General features: G+C 38.5%; 2 pseudogenes across 1 annotated transcript in view; both read right to left on the bottom strand.

The window, feature by feature from the left end:
* LOC111172669 (cytochrome P450 2C18-like) overlaps nucleotides 1–22876 on the bottom strand; it is a 65954-nt pseudogene that overhangs the window by 23875 nt on the left and 19203 nt on the right. The window contains exons 6-9 of the transcript XR_016388006.1: nucleotides 22453–22628; nucleotides 17008–17149; nucleotides 6275–6455; nucleotides 2213–2354 (exon numbers count right to left, since the gene is read on the bottom strand). The product of XR_016388006.1 is annotated as a cytochrome P450 2C18-like (transcript). The remainder of the gene's footprint in view (nucleotides 1–2212; nucleotides 2355–6274; nucleotides 6456–17007; nucleotides 17150–22452; nucleotides 22629–22876) is intronic.
* LOC149747290 (sterol carrier protein 2 pseudogene) lies at nucleotides 5292–11344 on the bottom strand (annotated as a pseudogene).

Genomic DNA, 22876 nt, shown 5'->3' with positions numbered 1-22876 from the left:
CCTCTCCAGCATTTGTTGTTTGTAGATTTTCTGTTGATGCCCATTCTAACTGGTGTGAGGTGATACTTCATGGTAGTTTTGATTTGCATTTCTCTAATAATTAGTGATGTTGAGCAGCTTTTCATGTGCTTCTTGGCCATCTGTATGTCTTCTTTGGAGAAATGTCTATTTAGGTCTTCTGCCCATTTTTTGATTGGATTTTTTTTTTTTAATATTGAGCTGCATGAGCTGTTTATATATTTTGGAGATTAATCCTTTGTCTGTTGATTCGTTTGCAAATATTTTCTCCCATTCTGAAGGTTGCCTTTTCATCTTGTTTGTAGTTTGCTTTTCAAAAGCTTTTAAGTTTCATTAAGTTCCATTTGTTTATTTTTGTTTTTATTTCCATTACTCTAGGAGGTGGATCAAAAAAGATCTTGCTGTAATTTATGCCAAATAGTGTTCTTCCTATGTTTTCTTTTTTCTTTTTTTTTTTTTTTGCGGTACGCGGGCCTCTCACTGTTGTGGCCTCTCCCGTTGCGGAGCACAGGCTGCGGACGCGCAGGCTCAGCGGCCATGGCTCACGGGCCCAGCCGCTCCACGGCATGTGGGATCTTCCCAGACCAGGGCACGAACCCGTGTCCCCTGCATCGGCAGGCGGACTCTCAACCACTGCGCCACCAGAGAAGCCCTATGTTTTCCTCTAAGAGTTTTATAGTGTCCGGTCTTACATTTAGGTCTCTAATCCATTTTGAGTTTATTTTTGTGTATGGTGTTAGGAAGTGTTCTAATTTCATTCTTTTACATGTAGCTGTCCAGTTTTCCCAGCACCACTTATTGAAGAGACTGTCTTTTCTCCATTGTATATCCTTGCCTCCTTTGTCATAGATTAGTTGACCGTAGGTGCGTGGGTTTATCTCTGGGCTTTCTATCCTGTTCCACTGATCTATATTTGTTTTTGTGCCAGTACCATATTGTCTTGATTACTGTAGCTTTGTAGCATAGTCTGAAGTCAGGGAGTCTGATTCCTCCAGCTCCGTTTTTCCCCCCAAGACTGCTTTGGCTATTTGGGGTCTTATGTGTTTCCATACAAATTTTAAGATTTTTTATTTTGTTTTTTAATGTTTATCTTGTAATGTTATATCTAACACTAGGACACTTTGTCCCTGAAAATGAAAGGTTTTTAAATATTTTAATGTACTGTATTAATATTACATTTGCCTATACATAATATAGTTAATGATGACATATTTAAGATCCTTTAAAAATCAGAATGGAATAACTATGGTTCAGACACCTAAAATGAAGCTACATACTCATTGTGGATGTGTTTAGACATGTTCCTGCATCACTGAGAACTTGAATTCCCAACTGTGTCAAACTCAAGGACTCCACCAGCCATTTTCAAAACAATATATGCTAACAGGTGCTTGCTACAATTTTGTATTTTCAAAGTTCCCCTCCCCCTTCACAACTATGTAACCATTTCGAACCCCAACCAATTCTTGCTTACAAGCATCCTTACATATTGTCATCTACAATTCTAATTCTTGACAAAAAATTTATGTGGCCTTGTGGTTTTCTGCCTTTATAAATTTCCCCATTTTGTAGTCTGGAAGAACACAATTTAAGTGATTCTTAGATCTGTGTCTCCTGGGCTACGGTCCTAACAAACCCCAAATAAACATCGCTTGATTTCAACCAGATCTACATTCTTGGAATTCGTGGTTAACACTAACTTAATTCAAACATCTTGAATGACCAAAGATAAAGTAATTATATAAGTAAATGTACATGACTCTTTCCTTGAAACTCCACATCTACCCCACCAAAATAAACATTGGAAGGTAGAGACTGTAATTTTGTATTTTTCAAATGAGTAAAAGGAAGATTCTGGGTAAACAGAAACATCCAGTGTCACATAGCTCATAATTAATAAAACCAGGATTTAAACTGAGATTTTCTGATGCCCACTGTGATACACTCTCATATATACCACACCTGCCTCAAGAACGATTTTAGAAAAACAAAACCAAACCCCAAAAATGTTACTCTGAATACACACCCAACTGATTGTTCACAAAATAACAGGCTTCACAATAAATAGATGTCCCTGAACTCCAAGGAAAAAGGGTCACAGATTCTCAGCCCCAGAGTGGGCATCATTAAGTTCCAACCAACTCCAGAAAGGTGTCTTGTTCCCTAAGTACCTAAGGAAATTAATTTTTATTACCTGCTGAGAAAGCCATGAAGTAGTCCCACTTCTTAAAGTTGCCACTCTCATCCAGGAAGTGGACTGGGTCAAACACCTCTGGGTTGGGGAATTCTTTGTCATCATGTAGCAAAGAACTCAGCAATGTTACTATAGTCGTGCCCTGAAATGAAAGATGAAGATAAATGAATTATAAAGAGGTGGTGGAGCGGTAGAAATGTTACAAGTCATTTAGTCCCATCTTTTGATCTAGAGATGAGGAGTCCCAGGTCCAAAGAAGGGCAGTGGCAATTCCAGACAGACCGACCAAGTAATAAACAGGGATGAGTTTAAGACCAGTGGCAGTGATGTTACTAAAGTGTCCTCCAATAGCATTTGAAGTACTGCGTACTTGGTTACTTGGGTGCTAGATCTCTGAATCCCCTTTACTTATCACAACGTTTGGACACTGCTGTCTGTATCCCACGCTTGACTCTATTTCATCATTTCAGCTTTCTTACATCTCATTTGTGGATCATAGTTTAAAATGGAAGCCTCTGAGGACTCTTGAAAAGTCAGATGTATTTGGAATCTGTTTATAGGGCTTTTTAAAATAGAGGTCTGATCTGATTAAAAACGGCATCTGGCAAATCCATACAGAGACAGATTAGTGGTTGTCGGGGGCTATAAGGAGTGAGGAATGGGCAATGACTGCTTAACGGGTGGTGGATTTCCTTTTGCAGTGATGAAAATGTTCTGGAACTAGATAGTAGCTATGGTTGCACAACACTGTGAATGTACTAAATTTCACTGAATTGTATACTTCAAAATAGCTAAAATGGTCATTTTTATGTTATACTTATTTTACTGCAGTAAGAAAGAAAATTTTCCCAAGAGGAAAAGTGACTTCTTGGATAATATCAACAAGTACACTAACAACCAGTGAGCATTTATCTTTGGGATGATATTTGTTTCTCTTAATTTTAAAATGTGGGGGAACACTTTGTTATGGATGAATTCTAGATTAAAAAAACAAAGAGAGATGATAAAATTAGAAAAATTCTCATTTTTCAACAATTCAAGTAAAGATCATCAATTAATGCTAAAACTGTTGGATGAATTATTTGGGAAACAGTATATTCACAAGGTCTTAAAGTACCATGCCACAGATTTTTAATTAATTACCTATGAAAACAGAACCGCAGCAATGGAGAGATATGGCAGATTTCTCCTTAATAAGTGATCACCTTAGCATCACCCATAATGGGATAAGCTGACATTATATGTCTTCAACCGAAATGTGATGCAGTGGGACATACACAACATCACCTAAGTAATTTTCTTGCCAAATACACACAACTGGAATCTAATCTCAGGAAAACAATCACATAAAGCCAGACTGAGGAACATTTAATATGACAATTGTCCTGGACTCTTCGAAATTGTCAGTGTATTAAAATGAAATAAACATAGGAAAAGGAACTGTCCTTGATAACAGGGGAGTAAAGGGGCAGATAAACAAATTAAATACTTGTTCCTTGATTGGACACTAGATGCCCCCTCAAAAAAAGCTACACAAGATATTTTAGGATAACTGAGAAAATGTAATTATAGTATATATATATATTAGAAAAAAAATTGTATAGATGATAATTCCTTTAGTGTGAATGCTTTTATTGTTATGTAGATAAAGTCCTTGTTCATTTGTCCTTAGAAGATACATACTGAAGTATTTAGGTGTTAAGTGTGATAGACAGATGACAGACAGGTAGTTACAATGTAGATATATACACAATTTCATATGTATTTCATATATTATACTATTTATATCCACTGTATGTTTAAATATTATTTAAATTTTAAAATCTTTTAAATTCAAAACTGGGGGTAATTGCACCCCTTAAGTTTATCGTATTTAAGGTCTATAATTCTGTTTTTAAAATTATTGCCTTGCATATTTTAAAACAAATAATACAGGAAAATGTTACTTTAAGATTTTAAAATCAGGTATATTTTCAGCAAATGGTGCTGGGACAAGTAGATAACCATAAAGAAAAGAAATGAAATATGACCATTACTTCACTCCATAAGTAAAAATGAACTTTAAATGCATCATAGAGCTAAATATAAACGCTAAAAGTATAAAACTTGAAAAAGAAAAGCATAAATATTTGATAGCATGTGCTGGAAAATAAATATGACACAAAAGCCCAACTCATAAGAGAAATAATCGATAAACTGGACTTCATAAAAATTTTAAACTATGCTCTTTTTTTTTTTAAACTTCTGCTCCTTGAAATACATTCTTAGAAACCAAAAAAAGAAAGAAAAAGACACAAACCGGGAGTAAACATGTGCAACACTGAGACATGACAAAGGGATTGCATACGAAGTATATAAAGAATTGCAATAATTAAATAAAGCAAACTCAATAAAAAATAGGACTTTGAGCAAACACTATCAGTGAACACATACGAATGGCCAATCAACATATGAAAAGAAGCCAAATATCATTATTCACCGAGAAAATAGAAGTAAAACAAAATGAGATATCACTACACAGCCACTTCAGTGTCTAAAATTTAGACGGTGCGGCGGCAAGTGTTGGGGCGTGGAAGTTGGTGGGCACGCAGACAGCGCACCCAGGTTCCATTAAGGGCCAGCGGCCACGTGCTTGCCCGCGACCCAGCCTCTTAGCCAGCACAATGCAAACCGTAAACAACACAGCAGTGTGGGGAGGAGCCTTTGTCTCTCGAGCTTTCTCTGCCTAGTCTCCGGCCTCATGACGCTTCAGGCGAAGGGCCGTCTTTCTGCCCCCAGTTCCCGCGCCGCGCGGGGAACCCGCAACTGTGCCACCGGCTCCGGAGCTGAGAGCGCTGCCAGGCTGTCGCGCCAGGATGGCGGATGAGCAAGTCGGGCGCTATACCTGGTCCAGGCAGCGCCGCCCCACCTGCCCTGCGCCCTCGGAGGGGAGGCTCGTGTCACAGGTTGGACCACGTCGCACGGCGCCTCGCTGCTGCCAACCCCTACGCACCCCCTGTGCTGCAAAAAAGCGTGTTCGGAGAGGCCACCGCTTCAGCAGTGAGGCCTGCCTCCACCCGCCGTCCGACCCTGTCTGCGCGGGATCCAGAGTTGGATTCCAGCCGGGCTGAGCCTCAGCCCGCTCGGGGACTATGGGCACCACCAGCCAGCGGAAAGGGGTGTGGCTTCACGGGGTGGCCCCAAGGTCCCAACACTTAACCCCTGATCCCCGCCCCACCTTCCACGTGGGGCGAGTCAGACATCTGACACGCGCCTGCAAGCCCTTACACGGAAAAGCGAGAAAACCTCCAGCGTTAGCACACCGGACAATCAGTTCCACCAAAGTTAACGACAATGCTTTAAATGTTTTATTTTCTTCGCTTTAAAAATATTTACAGATCTGAAATCTCTCCCCATTCGCCCCTACCCATACTCAGGACAAGAGAAACGGAAAGAGGCGTTGAGATGATTGTTCAAAGCCCCCAAGGGCCGGCTTGGCCGGCCATGTGTGCGGGTACATAAATACAGGTGTGTATGTGGGGAGAGGCGTGTACTTGGTTTGGTGTTTTTCTGATTTTTTTTTCCCCTACCAGTCAATATCGTTCTGGCCAAAACTCCCTTTCCCACCACCACCCAAGAACAGCCCCTCCAAAATGGTTTTCAAAACGTATTGGATTGTTTTGGGTAGAACGAGGTGATCTGGCTGGAGGAATGCCAATAAATACCAGAAACAATCAAAACAAAAAATAGGGCAGAGGCCATAAATAAGAATAAATTAAAAATAAAATAAAATAAAATTTAAGAACACTAACAACGGCAAGTGTTGGAGGGTACCTACCTCCAGCAATTGGAACTTTCATATATTGCTAGTAGGAGGGAAAAATGTCACAGCCGTATTAGAAAACAGTTTGGTGGGTTTTTTAAATAAAGTTAAACTTTAAATAAAGTTAAACATTTAATTTAACTTATTTAAACTTTAAATAAAGTTAAACATTTAACTTTAAACTCCCACTCCTCAGTATTTACCCAAAAGAAATGAAAATTTATGTCCACACAAAAACCTGTATCAAATGTTTAAAGCACCCTGGGGATGAAACAGTTTCTGAATTTAACATCACGGGTCACACTGCATGGGGCAGGTTGGTGGGGATAAGGTCAATGTATCTCTGGATCTCATGCACCACAGCATCCATGTGGCTCCCGTCCTGCATGCAGGGACTCTGGTGTCTGCCAATCACACAGTCAATCTCTTTCTGGACTTTAGCTGATAAGACACAAGTGAGACTGATGGAAAAACAGGAAAATACATACCACATTTGCATACCAATTAAGAGTTAAAGCTCTGTGAAGGTGTTCCAACATCATTATAAACATGAGTTACAGGCCCAGAAGGACACCTAGACATACAGAATGAGTTGCCATAATATAGGTACAAATGACTTTCATACAAGCTAGGCTTTGAGATATATCTGTGCACACCTATATATTAGCATACAGGATCATTAATACAAATAGAAATTATGAAATGCTTCAAATATAAATATTACATTTTTTTTGAGGAAGAGCTATTTTAATTTTCTATTAAACATTCTTCCAAAAACATTATTTTACCCCCCATCTTACCGAGTTATTAGAAATAACATTAGCATGAGAAAAACTAGGAAGGTAAAAATAGGGAAAACACATCACATGCCAAAGTCTGATATGAAATTTACCTTTAAAAAAAAAAAGGAATAAAAAGTAGTATTCCTTTAAATTGAATTTAAAAAACTAGGAAGGGGCTTCCCTGGTGGCGCAGTGGTTGAGAGTCCGCCTGCCGATGCAGGGGACGCGGGCTTGTGCCCCGGTCCGGGAGGATCCCACGTGCTGCGGAGCAGCTGGGCCCGTGAGCCGTGGCCGCTGGGCCTGCGCGTCCGGAGCCTGTGCTCCGCAGAGGGAGAGGCCGCAGCAGTGAGAGGCCCGCGTACCACAAAAAAAAACAAAAAACAAAACTAGGAAGGTAAATTAAATGTGCCTTGTTCAACTAAACATATGAAAAGGGAAAATTATAACAAAGGAAGGAGAGTTTTACAAATTTAATTAAATTAATACGAGATTATAATTTGAAAACTGTGCATCTCAAAGCAAACTTTATTTGTTCAATTATTTTTAACAACAGTGTTTTATGATTCTAATACATTGATTTTTTTCCAAGAAGGAAACTCACTTAAAAATATTTTTGTTTTATAAAATAGGCCTTTTTTCAGCTATATATTTTTTCTCCCCAGCCTTGATCATATTTCTTTGATTTGGGAAGAAAATACTGTTTTGATGGCATGAAATGCAAAACTGTAAAGATTTTTTTTAAAAAAATCCCAGTACAGAATTTTATAAATTATCAGTGGAAAACAGATTAAGGTCATTAAGTGCACAACACTAATTACTGGCCAGCTACTGGTATTGTTTCTTCCCTAGTTCTCCCAAGGAAAACTTAAATTGAGTCTTCAGCAGAATAATCCTCAAATATACTTTTTTTTTTTTTTCTTTTTTTGCGGTACGCGGGCCTCTCCCTGTTGTGGCCTCTCCCGTTGCGGAGCACAGGCTCCAGACGCACAGGCTCAGCGGCCACGGCTCACGAGCCCAGCCGCTCCGCGGCATGTGGGATCCTCCCGGACCGGGGCATGAACCCGTGTTCCCTGCATCGGCAGGCGGACTCTCAACCACTGAGCCACCAGGGAAGCCCCTCAAATATACTTTATAAGCAAAATGAGAGCTTTTGTTTACATAGTTTTTGGATTTTGCTATTCCTAATTTTATTCTACCCCAAACCACAATTACCATATTAACTTTGTGATGCACAGTTGTATGCAATTCAGCAAAGCAGTAGTACACCATCAGGTTCTATTCACCCAGAGCTTAGGAAAAACAGGATTGGTCACACCCATTTAAAAACAAATACGCTATTTGCCAATGTGTAGTTTCAATCTAAGTTCTGACAATGAAATATATGGACATATATCTATATATCTCATCTTGATTTTCAAAGGTAGGCAAAGAGAGTTCTTCACAGCTTAGCTTTGCCTGGCTGAAGATGATTTTGTAACTTCATAGCCAGACCCATGTTGCCAGTGATTTTCAATTTACCTTGAAAGAAGGCCGACTGAGGATTCATTTTACCAGTCATCAAAGCCAGTAAGTCCGAGTCAGCCATTGCAATTGTGCAGTCGCCCTTCTTATCTGAGTTAGGGAGCCCTGATCCTTTGCCATTCTTCACATCCACCACCCTGGTGGCTTCTTTACCTCCAGGGCCATCCTTCACCTTGAAGGCAAAAATACCACCAATTTTCTTCACACACTGCTCCCCTTCCTCTTCAAGCTTCTTCTCAATCTCCTTAAAGACAAGATTTGCCTTAAATCCATCAACTGCAGAGCTGGTTGGAGCAGCCTCCATTTGATGAGTTCTAAAAGAACTAGCAGCTTCAGGAAAACCCATCTTGTACAGCGTGACCACTACTGCTCCTCCGATGCCTAAATTATGCTGCAGAGCAACCTTTGCACCAGGAACTTGCCTTTTTCCGGCTTCCTAAATATTACATTATTAACTCAAGAAATTACTGTCCTCGCAGAAAGAAAAAACAGGAATCAAGTATTAATTTCACTTTAAAAATCAAATTCTGTAACTGATGTATATGTATGTATGGTTTGTGTGACTGTACATGTGTTGTGTATTTATTTGCAACTTTCAATGCTATCTTCTTTAATCCTCATACTCCTCCCAAAGGTGGCCACTTTGAAACATTCTAGCAGTTTCTTCTGAAATTTAAATTTCATATTTATAAATAATTACTAGGGCTTCCCTGGTAGTGCAGTGGTTAAAGAATCTGCCTGCCAATGCAGGGGACACAGGTTTGAGCCCTGGTCCGGGAATATCCCACATGCCGTGGAGCAACTAAGCCCATGCGCCACAACTACTGAGCCTGCACTCTAGAGCCTGCGAGCCACAACTACTGAGCCCACATGCCTAGAGCCCATGTTCTGCAACAAGAGAAGCCACCGCAATGAGAAGCCCTCGAACTGCAATGAAGAGTAGCCCCCACTTGCCACAACTAGAGAAAGCCTGCACACAGCAATGAAGACTCAATGCAGCCAAAAATAAATAAAATAAATTTATTTTAAAAATTACTACTTTTATTTCCTGAGTTATCCATTTTTAGACAATGTATAATGACTTTCTGGTAAGTGAGATGAGGGCTTACATCTCAACCACCACCCCATACAAAATAAGTGCCCACAAACAGATACATACATACACACACACACACACACACACACACAACTTCCCCTCACTCAATTTTCTGCAATATATTTATATCAATTTTTTATTATATCACTATTCATTGTTTATATCATTATGACTATGTAAATACTGTACATTGTAAGACAACTATGATTATGTTGACTCTTTTGTACATTCTTGGTCTTTTAACACGTATTTCAATTCCTAATTTTTAGATGCCAATTTAGAATTATTGCAAATGCTCAGGCAGATGTTTCAAACTCTTAGTAATTAATTTTCTAATTACTGAGAAGCCTCAATTTATCATTTCTCTTTTGTTCTTGGTGTCTCCTCTCCCAACTGCTTTATCCACCTAGTCCATTTTGAAATAGATGTTTTCTAAACCTTGTGCCCAGCACCCTCTATGAAACCTCCATTTTCCTACATGAGATCTCCTGACTCTTCAGGAATAACTCTCATTTGTAATTAATTTATCATCATTTCAATGGGGTTCTGACCTAGAAAAACATAATTTGCTTAAAGATAATTTTTTTAAAAATTGTTCATAAAAGTTAAAACTATTGCCCTGAAAGGAAATTCTTACGGCAAACACCATTTTTCTGGACTCAGACTTCTGGAATAATAAAATTCCTTTTGAAGTGTGACATAAGTACAAAAAAAGAAAATTACAGGCCAATATTCCTGATGAACATAGATGCAAAAATTCTCAACACAATGCTAGCAAACTGAATACAAGAGCACATAAGAAGGATCACACACCGGGCTTCCCTGGTGGCGCAGTGGTTAAGAGTCTGCCTGCCAATGCAGGGGACACGGGTTTGAGCCCTGGTCCGGGAAGATCCCACATGCCGTGGAGAAACTAAGCCATACGCCACGACTACTGAGCCTGCGCTCTAGAGCTGGTGAGCCACAGCTGCTGGGCACGTGAGCCACAACTGCTGAAGCCCACGTGCCTGGAGTCTGTGCTCCGCAGCAAGAGAGGCCACTGCAGTGAGAGGCCCACGCACCACAATGAAGAGTAGCCCCTGCTCGCCTCAACTTGAGAGAGCCCGCGCACAGCAGCGAAGACCCAACAGAGCCAAAAATAAATAAATAAAATAAATAAATTTTTAAAAAAATTAAAAAAAAAAGAAGGATCACACACCATGATTAAGCCAGATTTATCCTTGAGATATATGGGTGGTTCAAAATATGCAAAACAATAAATATGATGTACCACATTAATAGAATAAAGGATAAAAATCATACTGTCATCTCAATAGATGGAGAAAAAACATTAGACAAAATTTAACATCCTTTCATGATAAAAACTCCTCCCAACAAATTATGTATAGAAGGAATGTATCTCAACAAAATAAAGGAATGTATCTCAACATATATGACAAGCCCAGCGCTAACATACTCAACGGTGAGGGGAGTGACATCAGCATTACAGCAGTGTGAGACACTCCCTTTGTCCCCACCTTCAATCTACAACCAGTTAAACGTCCATAACTCAACAAAGGGAACTCTGCCCAACACATGAGGATGCCAGAAAATTCCACACATCTCTACATTTAAAGGTGGGTGGATTGGAACACATAGAGGAGGCAGAATGGAGGGAACAGGTGAGGCAATGCCTGAGATCCTGGCACCCAGTCATGGCATCTAAGCCCACAGCCCCAGAGAATCCAGGAGTAGCGGGGGGGGGGGCATTGCACACAATTCTGACCTCCCAGTCACAACAGCACCCACAGCCACAGGGAACTGAGAAGTGGCAGCAGGACCTGTGACTCTGTCCCTTCAGCTGTGGAAGCACCTCCAACTCTGGACCCCCACCCTCCCACCCACAGCAGCAGCACCCATGAACCTGAAAACCCCTAATGCAGCAGAGGTGACCATAGCTCCAATTGCCCTCCAACTCCCACCCTCCCCCCTCGGCAGTGAAGCCCACAGCCCAGACGACCCTGGTGCCTGCCTTTCTGGTGCCCCAGGCGGCAATGCCAGCAATAGCAGTGACACCAGCAAGAGCAAGGCACCAGTGACAGTGGGGGCACCGAACAACACCTCTGGCAAAGGCAGTGGGGTGGAAAGTGCCAATTCTCAAATATAGCCAGAGGCAGCTGAAGTAAGAGAAACCAAAAACCTGTGTTATAGTGTCATCTACTGAAAACAAACAAAAAGGCCTCCAATTACAAGCCTGTTGAATTGTTAGAAACAAGTTTAAAAGAAAGACAAAGCACCTTTACCTAATGAAGAAAGGTGTTTGCTACTTCAAATGCACCAGAAGAAGAACAACTCATCAAGCACCATCGTAACAATGGCATAAAAATTCTCCAGAAGCCAAACTGAAAATTACAGAGTATTGAGATCTAATTGATAGACAATTCAAGAGAGCTGTCGTGAAGAAACTCAAACTCAACATGATACAGCAAAACTCAGATAGGCAGTTCAATGAGCTAAGGAATGAAATTAATGAATAGAAAGAATACCTTACCAAAGAGACTGAAACATTAAAAAAAAAAAATCTGGAGCTGAAGCATGCAATAAATGAGATGAAGAACACATTATAAAGCAGGCGTCCCCAGCCCCTGGGCCACCTGTTAGGAATTGGGCCGCACAACAGGAAGTGAGTGGCGGGCCAGTGAGCGAAGCTTCATCTGCCGATCCCCATCGCTCCCCATCACTCACATGACTGCCTGAACCATCACCCACTGCCCCCGTTCATGGAAAAACAGTCTTCCACACAACCCGTCCCTGATGCGAAAAAGGTTGGGGACCGCTGTTATAAAGCATTGGAAATAGGGCATCCCATGGAAGAGAGAATTAGGGAGCCCGAAGATAGAAATCTAGACATGATTCTGGTTGAAGAGGAGAGAGAAATAGGGTGTTAAAAAAAATTGAAGAAATTCTAAAAGAACTATTGGAATCCATTAGGAAGGACAACATAAGGATAATGGGTATCCCACAAGGAGAAGAGAGGGAGAAGGGAACAGAGAGTTCATTTAAAGAAATAATAACTGAGAACTTCCTAAACCTGGGAAAGGAACTGGATATATAAGTGCGTGAAGCTAAGAGAACACCTAATTACCTCAATGCAAAAAGACCTTCTCCAAGACACATTATATTAAAACTGCCAAAAGTCAATGACAAAGAAATCCCCATATGCTGCTGGTGGAAATGTAAACTGGTTCAGCCACTATGGAAAAGAGTATGGAGATTTCTAATGAAATTAAGAATAGAACTACTATAGGATCCAGCTATTTCATTTCTGGGTATTTATACAAAAAATATGAAAACACTTATTTAAAAAGATATATGCACCGCTATGTTCACTGCAGCATTAAAATAGCCAAGATATGGAAACAACCTATGTGGCCATAAACAGATGAATGGATAAAGATGATGTGGTATATATATAATGCAATACTACTCAGTGAAAGAAAGAGAGAGAGAGAGAGAGATAAAGAAAGAAAGAAAGAAAGGAAGGAAGGAAGGAAGGAAGGAAGGAAAGAAGGAGGGAAGGAGGGAGGGAGGGAGGGAGGGAGGGAGAAAGGAAGGAAAGAAAGAAATCTTGCCATTTGCAACATGGGTAGACCTTGAGGGTATTTGCTAAGTGAAATGAGCCAGAGAAAGACAAATACTGTATGCTTCCATTCACATGTGGAATATACAAACAAACAAACAAAACAAAAACAAAAACATAGATACACAGAATGGAGTAGTGGTTACCAGAAGGGAAGCAGAGTGAAGGGAGGGCAAGATGGGTAAAGGGGGTCAACTGTACAGTGAACGGATGGAAACTAAACTTTTGGTGGTGAGCACACTGCAGTGTATACAAAATGTGATGTTGTACACATGGAACATATATAATGTTATAAACCAACGTTACCTCAGTAAAGCATTTAATTTTAAAATAAATAAATAAGTAAAGGGAAGAGTGGATGGTTAACCAAAAAAAAGGTAAAATGCTATAAGCTATTCTTTTTTTTAAGAGGTAAAATATATTAGCTGTATAATAGTATTTATTTAAAACCATTTATAATTTTTAATGAATATTGGAGACCAAATGAAATGTATAGCATGATGTTTTTAATCCAGTGTGAGTGGGAAACAAATAGTACATGAAATTATGACCCCACCATTTTGTTCCTGCTCTTTTGAGCCAGAACCTTTTAACTCTCAGTTTATTAAGGAATATTTTAACCCAATTATACCAACATTGATGGATTTTTATCAAAAGGTGTTTTCTGATATTATCCCAATTAAGCAAATATAATTCTTTCATTAATATTACTATAAGCTATTCTTGTAAGATCAGGAACCAGAAAAGGATGCCTACTCTCCCCACTTTTATTTAACATAGTACTAGAAGTCCTAGCCAAAGCATTAGACAAGAAAAATAAAGGCATCCATTTTGTAAAGGAAGAAGTTAAATTGTCTCTATTTACAATGATAGGATCTTACATATAGAAAATCCTAAAGACTACACCAAAAACTGTTAGAACTAATAAACAAATTCAGTAAAATAGCAAGATACAACTCAGTGTATAAAAATCAGTTATGTTTCTATATACTAACAATGAACTATCTGAGAGAGAAATGATAAAAATAATCCACTTATAAAACCATCAAAAAGAATAGAACACTTAGTAATAAATCTGACCAAAGAGGTGAAAGATCTGTACATCAGAAACTATAAAACACTGATTAAAAAGAATTGAAGAGAACACAAATAAAAAGATATCCTGCAGTCATGGATTAGAAGAATGAATATTCTCTAAATGTCCACATTACCTAAAGCAATCTACTGATTCAATGTAATCCTTATCAAAATTCTAATGACATTTTCACAGAAATAGAAAAAGGAATCTTAAAATTCATATGGAACCACAAAAAAACCTTGAACAAGCCAAACAATCTTGAGAAAGAAAAACAAAGCTGGAGGCACCAAACTTTCTGATTTTGAACTATATTACAAAGATACAGTAATAAAAACAGTAGAATACTGGCATAAAAACAGACACATAGATCAATGGAACATAATGAATACAGCAGAAATACAGATGGTCCCCAACTTATGACAGTACCATTTACAGTTTTTTCCACTTTACAATGGTAGAAAAGCCATATGCATTGAGTAGAAACTGTACTTGGAATTTTGAATTTTGGTCCTTTCTTAGACTAGCAATACGCAGTATGATACTCTCTCATAATGCTGGGCGGCAGCAGCAAGCCACAGCTCCCAGTCAGCCATGCAATCATGTGGATAAACAACCAATACATTTACAACCACATTCTGTACCCATACAACTATTCTGTTTCTCACTTTCAGTACAGTATTCAATAAGTTACATGAGATATTCAATGTTTATAATAAAATAAACTTTGTGGCAGGTGATTTTGCGCAACTATAGACTAACATATGTGTTCTGAGCATGTTTAAGGTAGGCTGAACTAAACTATGCTATTTAGTAGATTAGATGTATTAAGCACATTCTTGACATATAACATTTTCAACTTAAAATGGGTTCACTGGGATGTAACCCCATTGTAAGTTGAGAAAGATCTGTAAATCCAGGTATCTACAGTCACTCTCTTTGACAAGGGTGCCAAGAATACACAGTGGTAAAATGATAGTCTCTTCAATAAATGGTGCTGGGAAAACTGGATATTCACATAAAAAAGAATATAATTAGATCCTTATCTTACACCATTCATAAAAATTAATTCAAAATGGCTTAAAGACTTAAATGTAAGACCTCAAATCATAAAGCTCCTAGTAAAAAACATAGGGGAAAAGTTCCTTGACATGGTCTTGACAATAATTTTTGATATGACACCAAAAAACACACAGGCAATAAAAGCAAAAATAAACAAGTAAGACTACATCAGTATAAAAAAGCTTCTACACAGGAAAAGGAACAACCAACAAAATGAAAAGGCAACCTACAGAATGGGAGAAAATATTTGTGAAATACATCTGACAAGGTGTTAATATCCAAATTACATAAGGAACTCAAACAACTCAATATCTAATAATAATAACAGTAATAATAACCCAATTAAAATGGGTAAAAGACCTGAATAAACATTTTTCCAAAGAAGATGTACAAATGGCCAACAGGTATACGAAAAGGTACTCGACATCAGGGAAATGAGATATCACCATACACCTGTTAGTATGGCTATTACCAAAAAGACAAGAGATAACAAGTATTAGTGAGGATGTAGAAAAAAGGAAACCCTTATACCCTGTTGATGGAAATGTAAACTGGTACAGCCATCATGGAAAACAGCATAAAAGTTCCTCAAAAAATCAAAACCAGAACTACCATATGATTCAACAATTTCACTTCTGGGTATATATCCAAAGGAAATGAAATCAGTATCTCAAAGAGATATCTGCATTCCCATGTTCACTGCAACATTATTCAAAATAGCCAAGATATGGAAACAACCTAAGTGTCTATCAATGGGTAAACAGATAAAGAAAAGATGATGTATACAACAGAATATTATTCAGCCAATAAAGGTGAAAATCCTGCCATTTGCAACAACGTGAATAACCTGGAGGATATTATGCTAAGAAAAAGTAAGCCAGACACAAAAAGACAAATACTGCATGATCTAACTTACATGTGAAATATAAAAAAGTCAAACTCATAGAAACAAAGAGTGGAGGGATGGCTGTCAGAGGCTGGGGTGGGGGAAATGGGGAGATGTTGGTCAAAGGGTACGAACTTTCAGTTATAATATGAACAAGTTCTGGGGATCTAAAGTATCAATACAACATGGTGAGCATAGTTAACAATGCTGTATTGTATACTTGAACTTTGCTAAGAGTAGTTAATTAGCTTGATTGTGGAAATCATTTTGCAATTTGATTTCACAGTATGAAATCATGTTGTATACCTTAAATATATAAATTTATATTTGTTAATTATATCTCAATAAAATGGGAAAAAATAAAGTTGTTCAAAAAGGGAAAAAATTCCTTTAGGCACTTCTTTTGTCTAAATAGCATAGATCTTTTTCTAAATCTAACCTTGTAAAGAACTTCCCAGACTGGAAATTTTCTCAGCCTTTCTTACCAAATTTCTAGAATTTATGCTATACTTCAACAAATATAGTTCCCATCTTCCCTACCCTAGCATTAGAATGCTGCATATTCAGAATAAGGAAAGATTTCTGCAAAAACATACCTACCATTCAAAGTGGACTCTTCTTAAGAAAACTAATATTCAATCCTAGGCCAATTTATGCTGGCTGTGCCTGCTGCAAATCCCTTCCCATGAAGTCCAGACACTTATCCAGAATTTTTTATTGATGAAATCCATAGCTTTACTGCCTTTGCTACTGCTCACACTGTTTTCACTTTTCTCAGTCTTTCTCCCCTATTGTACAAATTTGTCTCACTTTTAACCTTTTAAAAATATTTTAATTTTAAACTTATAGCTGGTGGCCCAGAAATTTCAAAAATAAAGCTTCTCTAAGAGAAATAAGATGGAGGACCCAATATCTTCTCTGAAATTCACTCTGCCCACCATCTTGCTCATACCCGTGACCTCTCGGCACTTTAGCAGGAGGTGAAGCCCATCTCTCGGTGTGGTGTTCGTTTTCTCTGTCCCAGCTCCAAACAAATCAGTTACAGTGGCTATCAAGTTTTCAAAAGTAAACTCCATCTGTTGATTGTGCTTTTCCTAGGAATTATTTGATGTAATTATCTGACAGTTTGACAGCATATATAATTACAGTCAATCCAAAATAACACACATTGTTATAAAGCTAAGCAAACTTAGGCACTGGAGTGCAGTATTAAAACAACAACTGTACGGTATGGCAAAGTGTGCGGATTGGGCTGACACAATCTTCATTACCTACTCCTTTTCCCTTGATGCCTAAAAATTTCATTCCAAGCCTCTTTTGCAGCTACATTGGCCAAGCAACACACTTCTTACCAATGGCCTACTGATGCCAGTTTCTCCCTTTCTTTCTTCATACTCAAAACACAGATATGAAGGTGAAGGCGGTGTAGACATCATCTTGGAACATGAGTATCTGAGCATGAAGATGAAGCCTATATACTTAAGAATGCTGAAGAAAAATGGAAGGCACTTGAGTCCATGATACTTCAGGGCTAGCTCTGGACTGCCCAACATGAGACTCTCTCTATGTGAGATAAATAAACCCACTGTTTCTTTAAGCCTTTGTTAATTTTTTTTCTTATTGGTAGGCAAACACAATCTTAATTGATAGAAATGAGCAAATTAGAGCTATATTTTGAAAACCATTATAAGCCAGAATCAAGAGTTTGCAATTCTCTTCTCCCATTGAAGAATTTATGTGGATTCTGTGTTGCCTAAAGACCCATTATGAAGTTGAAAATGTGCAAAAACTAACATGGCAGCACATCCTAGAATAGATTATATATAAAGAAAGAGAATGGATTCACAAAGACAAAACGGGGCTGGCCACTACTGTATTCCAAGATATGAGGCAATAGGCAACTTGGTCTAGGAAACAAGTACAGATGCTAAGGGTCAGGAAGTGACTGAATAAAGCTCTCACAAGTCAGAAGTGGGGAGAGTAAAAGCCCTTCACAGGGACAACTAAGGTTGGTTTAGATGAGGGATATATGTGATTCAAAGTTGAAAATAACAATGGGACAATCTGAAATAATGACTACAGAGGTCATTAACAAACCAAAAAATAATTTCTTCCTATCCAGTCCTCTAGACCAGCACTAATTTAATAAGGCTCTTATAATCCCCAAATGACCTGTGGCATGCCCAATATTATGTAATCCAACACCATTAAGATAGACAACCCTATCGACAGTTGTACTTGGTAGATAAAAGTAGTCATCCTCATTGGTAACATGAACTTCACACAGTTTTCTAACCTTTTCAACTCAAAATTACTCTGAGGCCAAGAAGGAGAGCAGAGTTCTTATAAACCATTATTACTATTTCCATCTGTTCAAGTGAATTTGAAGCATCAGTGGTTATGTACACATAGCCTATCAAAAATAAGTTAGCCTGTACAAAAACCTTGCTGAAAGAAATTAAAGAAGAACTAAATACATGGAAATACATCCCATGTTCATCTATTGAAAGACTTAGTATTCTTAAGATGGCATTACTCCCGAACTGACCTACAGATTCAACATGATCCATATCAAAATCAGTGTTAGCTTTTTGCAGAAATTGATGAGACTGTCCTAAAATTCATGTGGAAATTTAAGTGACCAAGAATAGATAGAACAATCTTGGAAAGAAGAACAAAACTGGAAGACTCACACTTCCCATATTAAAAATTACAATAAAGCTATGGTAATCAAGATTGTGTGGTACTGGCAAAGAGCAAGATGTACAGACAAGTGGAATAGAATTGAGAGTCCAAAAGTAAACCCTTCACATTTACAACTAATTTTCAACAAAGTTGCCAAGATCATTCTATGTGAAAAGAATAGTCTTTTCAACAAATGGTGCTGGGACAACTGGACACCCACATGCAAAAAAAATGAAGCTGGACCCATACCTCACACTATTATCAAAAATTGATTTAAAATGGATCATAGACCTAAATATAAGAGCTAAAACTATAAAACTATTAGAAGAAAACTTGGAGGGAATCATTGTGACCTTGGATTAGATAACAGTTTCTTAGATATGACACCAAAAACACAGGCAACCAAAGAAAAAGATTAATAAATTGGATTTCATGAAATCGAAAATTTCTGAATTTCAAAACACACTATCAAGAAAGTAAAAGGACAGGGACTCCCTGGTGGTCCAGTGGTTAAGACTCCACACTTCCTATGCAGGGGGCACAGGTTCAATCCCTGGTCAAGGAACTAAGATCCTACATGCCTGCGTGGCATGGTCAAAAAATATATAAAATAAAATAAAATAGGGCTTCCCTGGTGGTGCAGTGGTTAAGAGTCTGCCTGCCGATGCAGGGGACACAGGTTCGTGCCCCGGTCCGGGAAGATCCCACATGCCGCAGAGCGGCTAGACCCGTGTGCCACAACTACTGAGCCTGCTCGTCCGGAGCCTGTGCTCCGCAACGGGAGAGGCCACAACAGTGAGAGGCCCGTGTACTGAAAAAAAATAAAAATAAAATAATTTTAAAAAGAAAGTAAAAAGACAACCCATAAAATGAGACAAAATGTCTGCAAATCATATATCTCATAAGGCACTTGTATCTGTAACACTGAAGAACTCTTACATCTCAACAATTTAAAAATAAAAACAAAAATTAACAAATAGGACCTAATTAAACTTAAAAGCTTTTGCACAGCAAAGGAAACCATAAACAAGATGAAAGAAAACCCTTAGAATGGGAGAAAATATCTGCAAATGAAGCAACTGACAAAGGATTAATCTCCAAAACATACAAGCAACTCATGCAGCTCAATATCAAAAACACAAACAACCCAATCCAAAAATGGGTGGAAGACCTAAATAGACATTTGTCCAAAGAAGACATACAGATGGCCAACAAACACATCAAACGATTCTCAACATCACTAATTATTAGAGAAATGCAAATCAAAACTACAATGAGGTATCACCACACACCCGTCAGAATGGCCATCATTAAAAAATCTACAAACAATAAATGCTGGAGAGGGTGTGGAGAAAAGGGAACCCTCTTGCACTGTTGGTGGGAATGTAAATGGATATAGCCACTATGGAGAACAGTATGGAGGTTCCTTAAAAAACTAAAAATAGAACTACCATATGACCCAGCAATCCCACTACTGGGCATATACTCAGAGGAAACCATAATTCAAAAAGACACATGCACCCCAATGTTCATTGCAGCACTATTTCCAAGAGCCAGGACATGGAAGCAACCTAAATGTCCATCAACAGTGGAATGGATAAAGTAGATGTGGTACATATATACAATGGAATATTACTCACCCATAAAAAGGAACGAAATTGGGTCATTTATAGACATGTGGATGGACCTAGAAACTGTCATACATAGTGAAGTAAGTCAGAAAGAGAAAAACAAATCGTATATTAATGCATATATGTGGAATCTAGAAAATGGTATAGAGGATCTTATTTGCAAGGCAGAAATAGAGACACAGGTGTAGAGAACAAATGTATGGACACCAAGGGGGGAAAGGGGGTGTGGGATGAATGGGGAGATTGGGATTGACATTTACACACTATTGATACTCTGTATAAAATAGATAACTAATGAGAACCTACTATATAGCTCAGGGAACTCTACTCGATACTCCAATAAAAATTAACTAAAAAAAAATAATAGCCAAATTCAAAAATGGGCAAAGCACTGAAATAGACATTTTTCCAAAGAGATACATAAATGGCCAACAAGAACATGAAAGATGCTCAACATCATTAGCCATCAGGGAAATGCAAATCAAAACCACAAGGAAAGACCACTTCACACCTACTAGGATGGCTAGAATCAAATGGACAGATAGGGCTTCCCTGGTGGCGCAGTGGTTGAGAGTCCGCCTGCCGATGCAGGGGACATGGGGTCGTGCCCCGGTCCGGGAAGATCCCACATGCCGCGGAGCAGCTGGGCACGTAAGCCATGGCTGCTGAGCCTGCGCGTCCGCAGCCTGTGCTCCGCAACGGGAGAGGCCACAACAGTGAGAGGCCCGCGTACCGCCGAAAAAAAAAAGGACAAATAATTAGAAGTACTGTCAAGGATGTGAATAAATTGTACCCTTCATACATTGCTGATGAGAATATAAAATGGTGGAATTTTATGCGTAAGTTTTCTTCTAAGAGTTTTATAGTTTCAGCTCTTACATTAAGCCTTTGATCTGCCACACTTCCTCCAAAGGTTAAATATAAATTTATCATAGACCCAACAATTCTACCACTAGGTATATACCCAAGAGAAATTAAAACATATGTATACACAAAAACCTGTACACAAATGTCCACAGAAACATTATTCATAATAACCAAAAAGAGACGCGACCAAAATGTCCATCAACCAACAAACATATATAAAATGTGGTATATCCACACTGAAATATCATTCAACCATTTAAAGGAGTGAAGTACTGATATATGATACATCATCAATGAACCTTGAAAACATTGTTATGTGAAAGAAGCTAGACACAAAAGACGTTATCATACATATTGTATAATTCCATTAATATGAAATGTCCAGAATAGCAAATCTATAGGGATGGAAAGTAGATTGGAAATGTTTAGAGCTGGGGAGGTTGGGGAGGAAAGGGGGTGACTCCTAAAGCATACAGGATTTCTTTTCAAGGTCATAAAAGTGCTCAGAAACTGACTGTGCTGGCAGCTGGATAAACTTCCCCAGTAATTATTTGCATTCTACTCTTGTTCTGGCTCATACATCTACCTGATCAAATCACAACTTCTCCTGCCAACATTCACGTTTACAGTTACTTGACAGACACCAACCTCCCACTCCACATCTGTCCAAATTTATTTTTGGTTACACTCATTTAAGGCTTCTCTCTTCCATCCATCTAGTCTCTTTACCACAACACACCTCTGAACCTCTCATGACACCATTCTACCAACCTGAAATTCCCTCCCCTATGACTTATTGCAAATATTTGAAGATCTACATCAAACCTCAGGACATTCAGGAAGCCCACCCAGGCTAAGCCCTTTCTTCTCACTCTCCCACATGCTGTGTGAAATGATCACATCCACCTTCCTTTTATGGCTCAGTATTTTGTATTTCTCATTTGTTTGTACTTCCATTTCACCCGAGACATATGTTCTCCTTCTCCTCAGGTAGCCTATTAGTACCTAACGAACAGGGTCCATGTATTGTTATTTAACAATTCAATTTTAAATCTCCTTTGATGCTCAATCCAGATCCATGCACACATATGTACCCAAAGTGCTGGTCAAGCATTTCGTCCGTAACCATTTAAATATCCCTAATAAATACAGAACTAGACAATGAACAAAAAAAGTCAGGCAAACAGACAACCAATCTGTCATTAATATTTTACCTGTTCCATTTTGATCGGGAAACAATCAATGAAGTCCCGAGGACTGTTAGTGTCCAGAGATGCTTGGTGTTCTTTTATTTCTCTAAAACATAGCTTTTTACATAAGCAAAAATTTTAAGTACTTTGTTATGACTCCCTGGGAGATAGTCCATGAGAGCAGGGAAATTATTGCAGACCTTAAAGATTTTAAAAATATATTTATTAAACTAAAAACACATATTGAAGACATATCTATCATATGCCAAGCCCTGGTTAAAAACTGAAGTGAATAAAATATGGTCTCTTTCTTCAGGAGGAGCATTTTATAGTGTACATGTAAAATAATTCTTCATGCTGCTAGAGTATTTAAGGGAGAAAACTCTGACCAGATGATGAAAGTTGATAGCAATTTCCTATACTCATACATCAACCTTATGATATTAAA

Source organism: Delphinapterus leucas, chromosome 16 (genome assembly GCF_059928025.1).
Source record: "Delphinapterus leucas isolate spDelLeu-1000000601 "Yukka" chromosome 16, BTC_Dleu_Yukka2, whole genome shotgun sequence".
Classification (NCBI taxonomy): Eukaryota; Metazoa; Chordata; class Mammalia; order Artiodactyla; family Monodontidae; genus Delphinapterus; species Delphinapterus leucas.
This window is presented reverse-complemented; position numbering and strand designations above follow the sequence as displayed.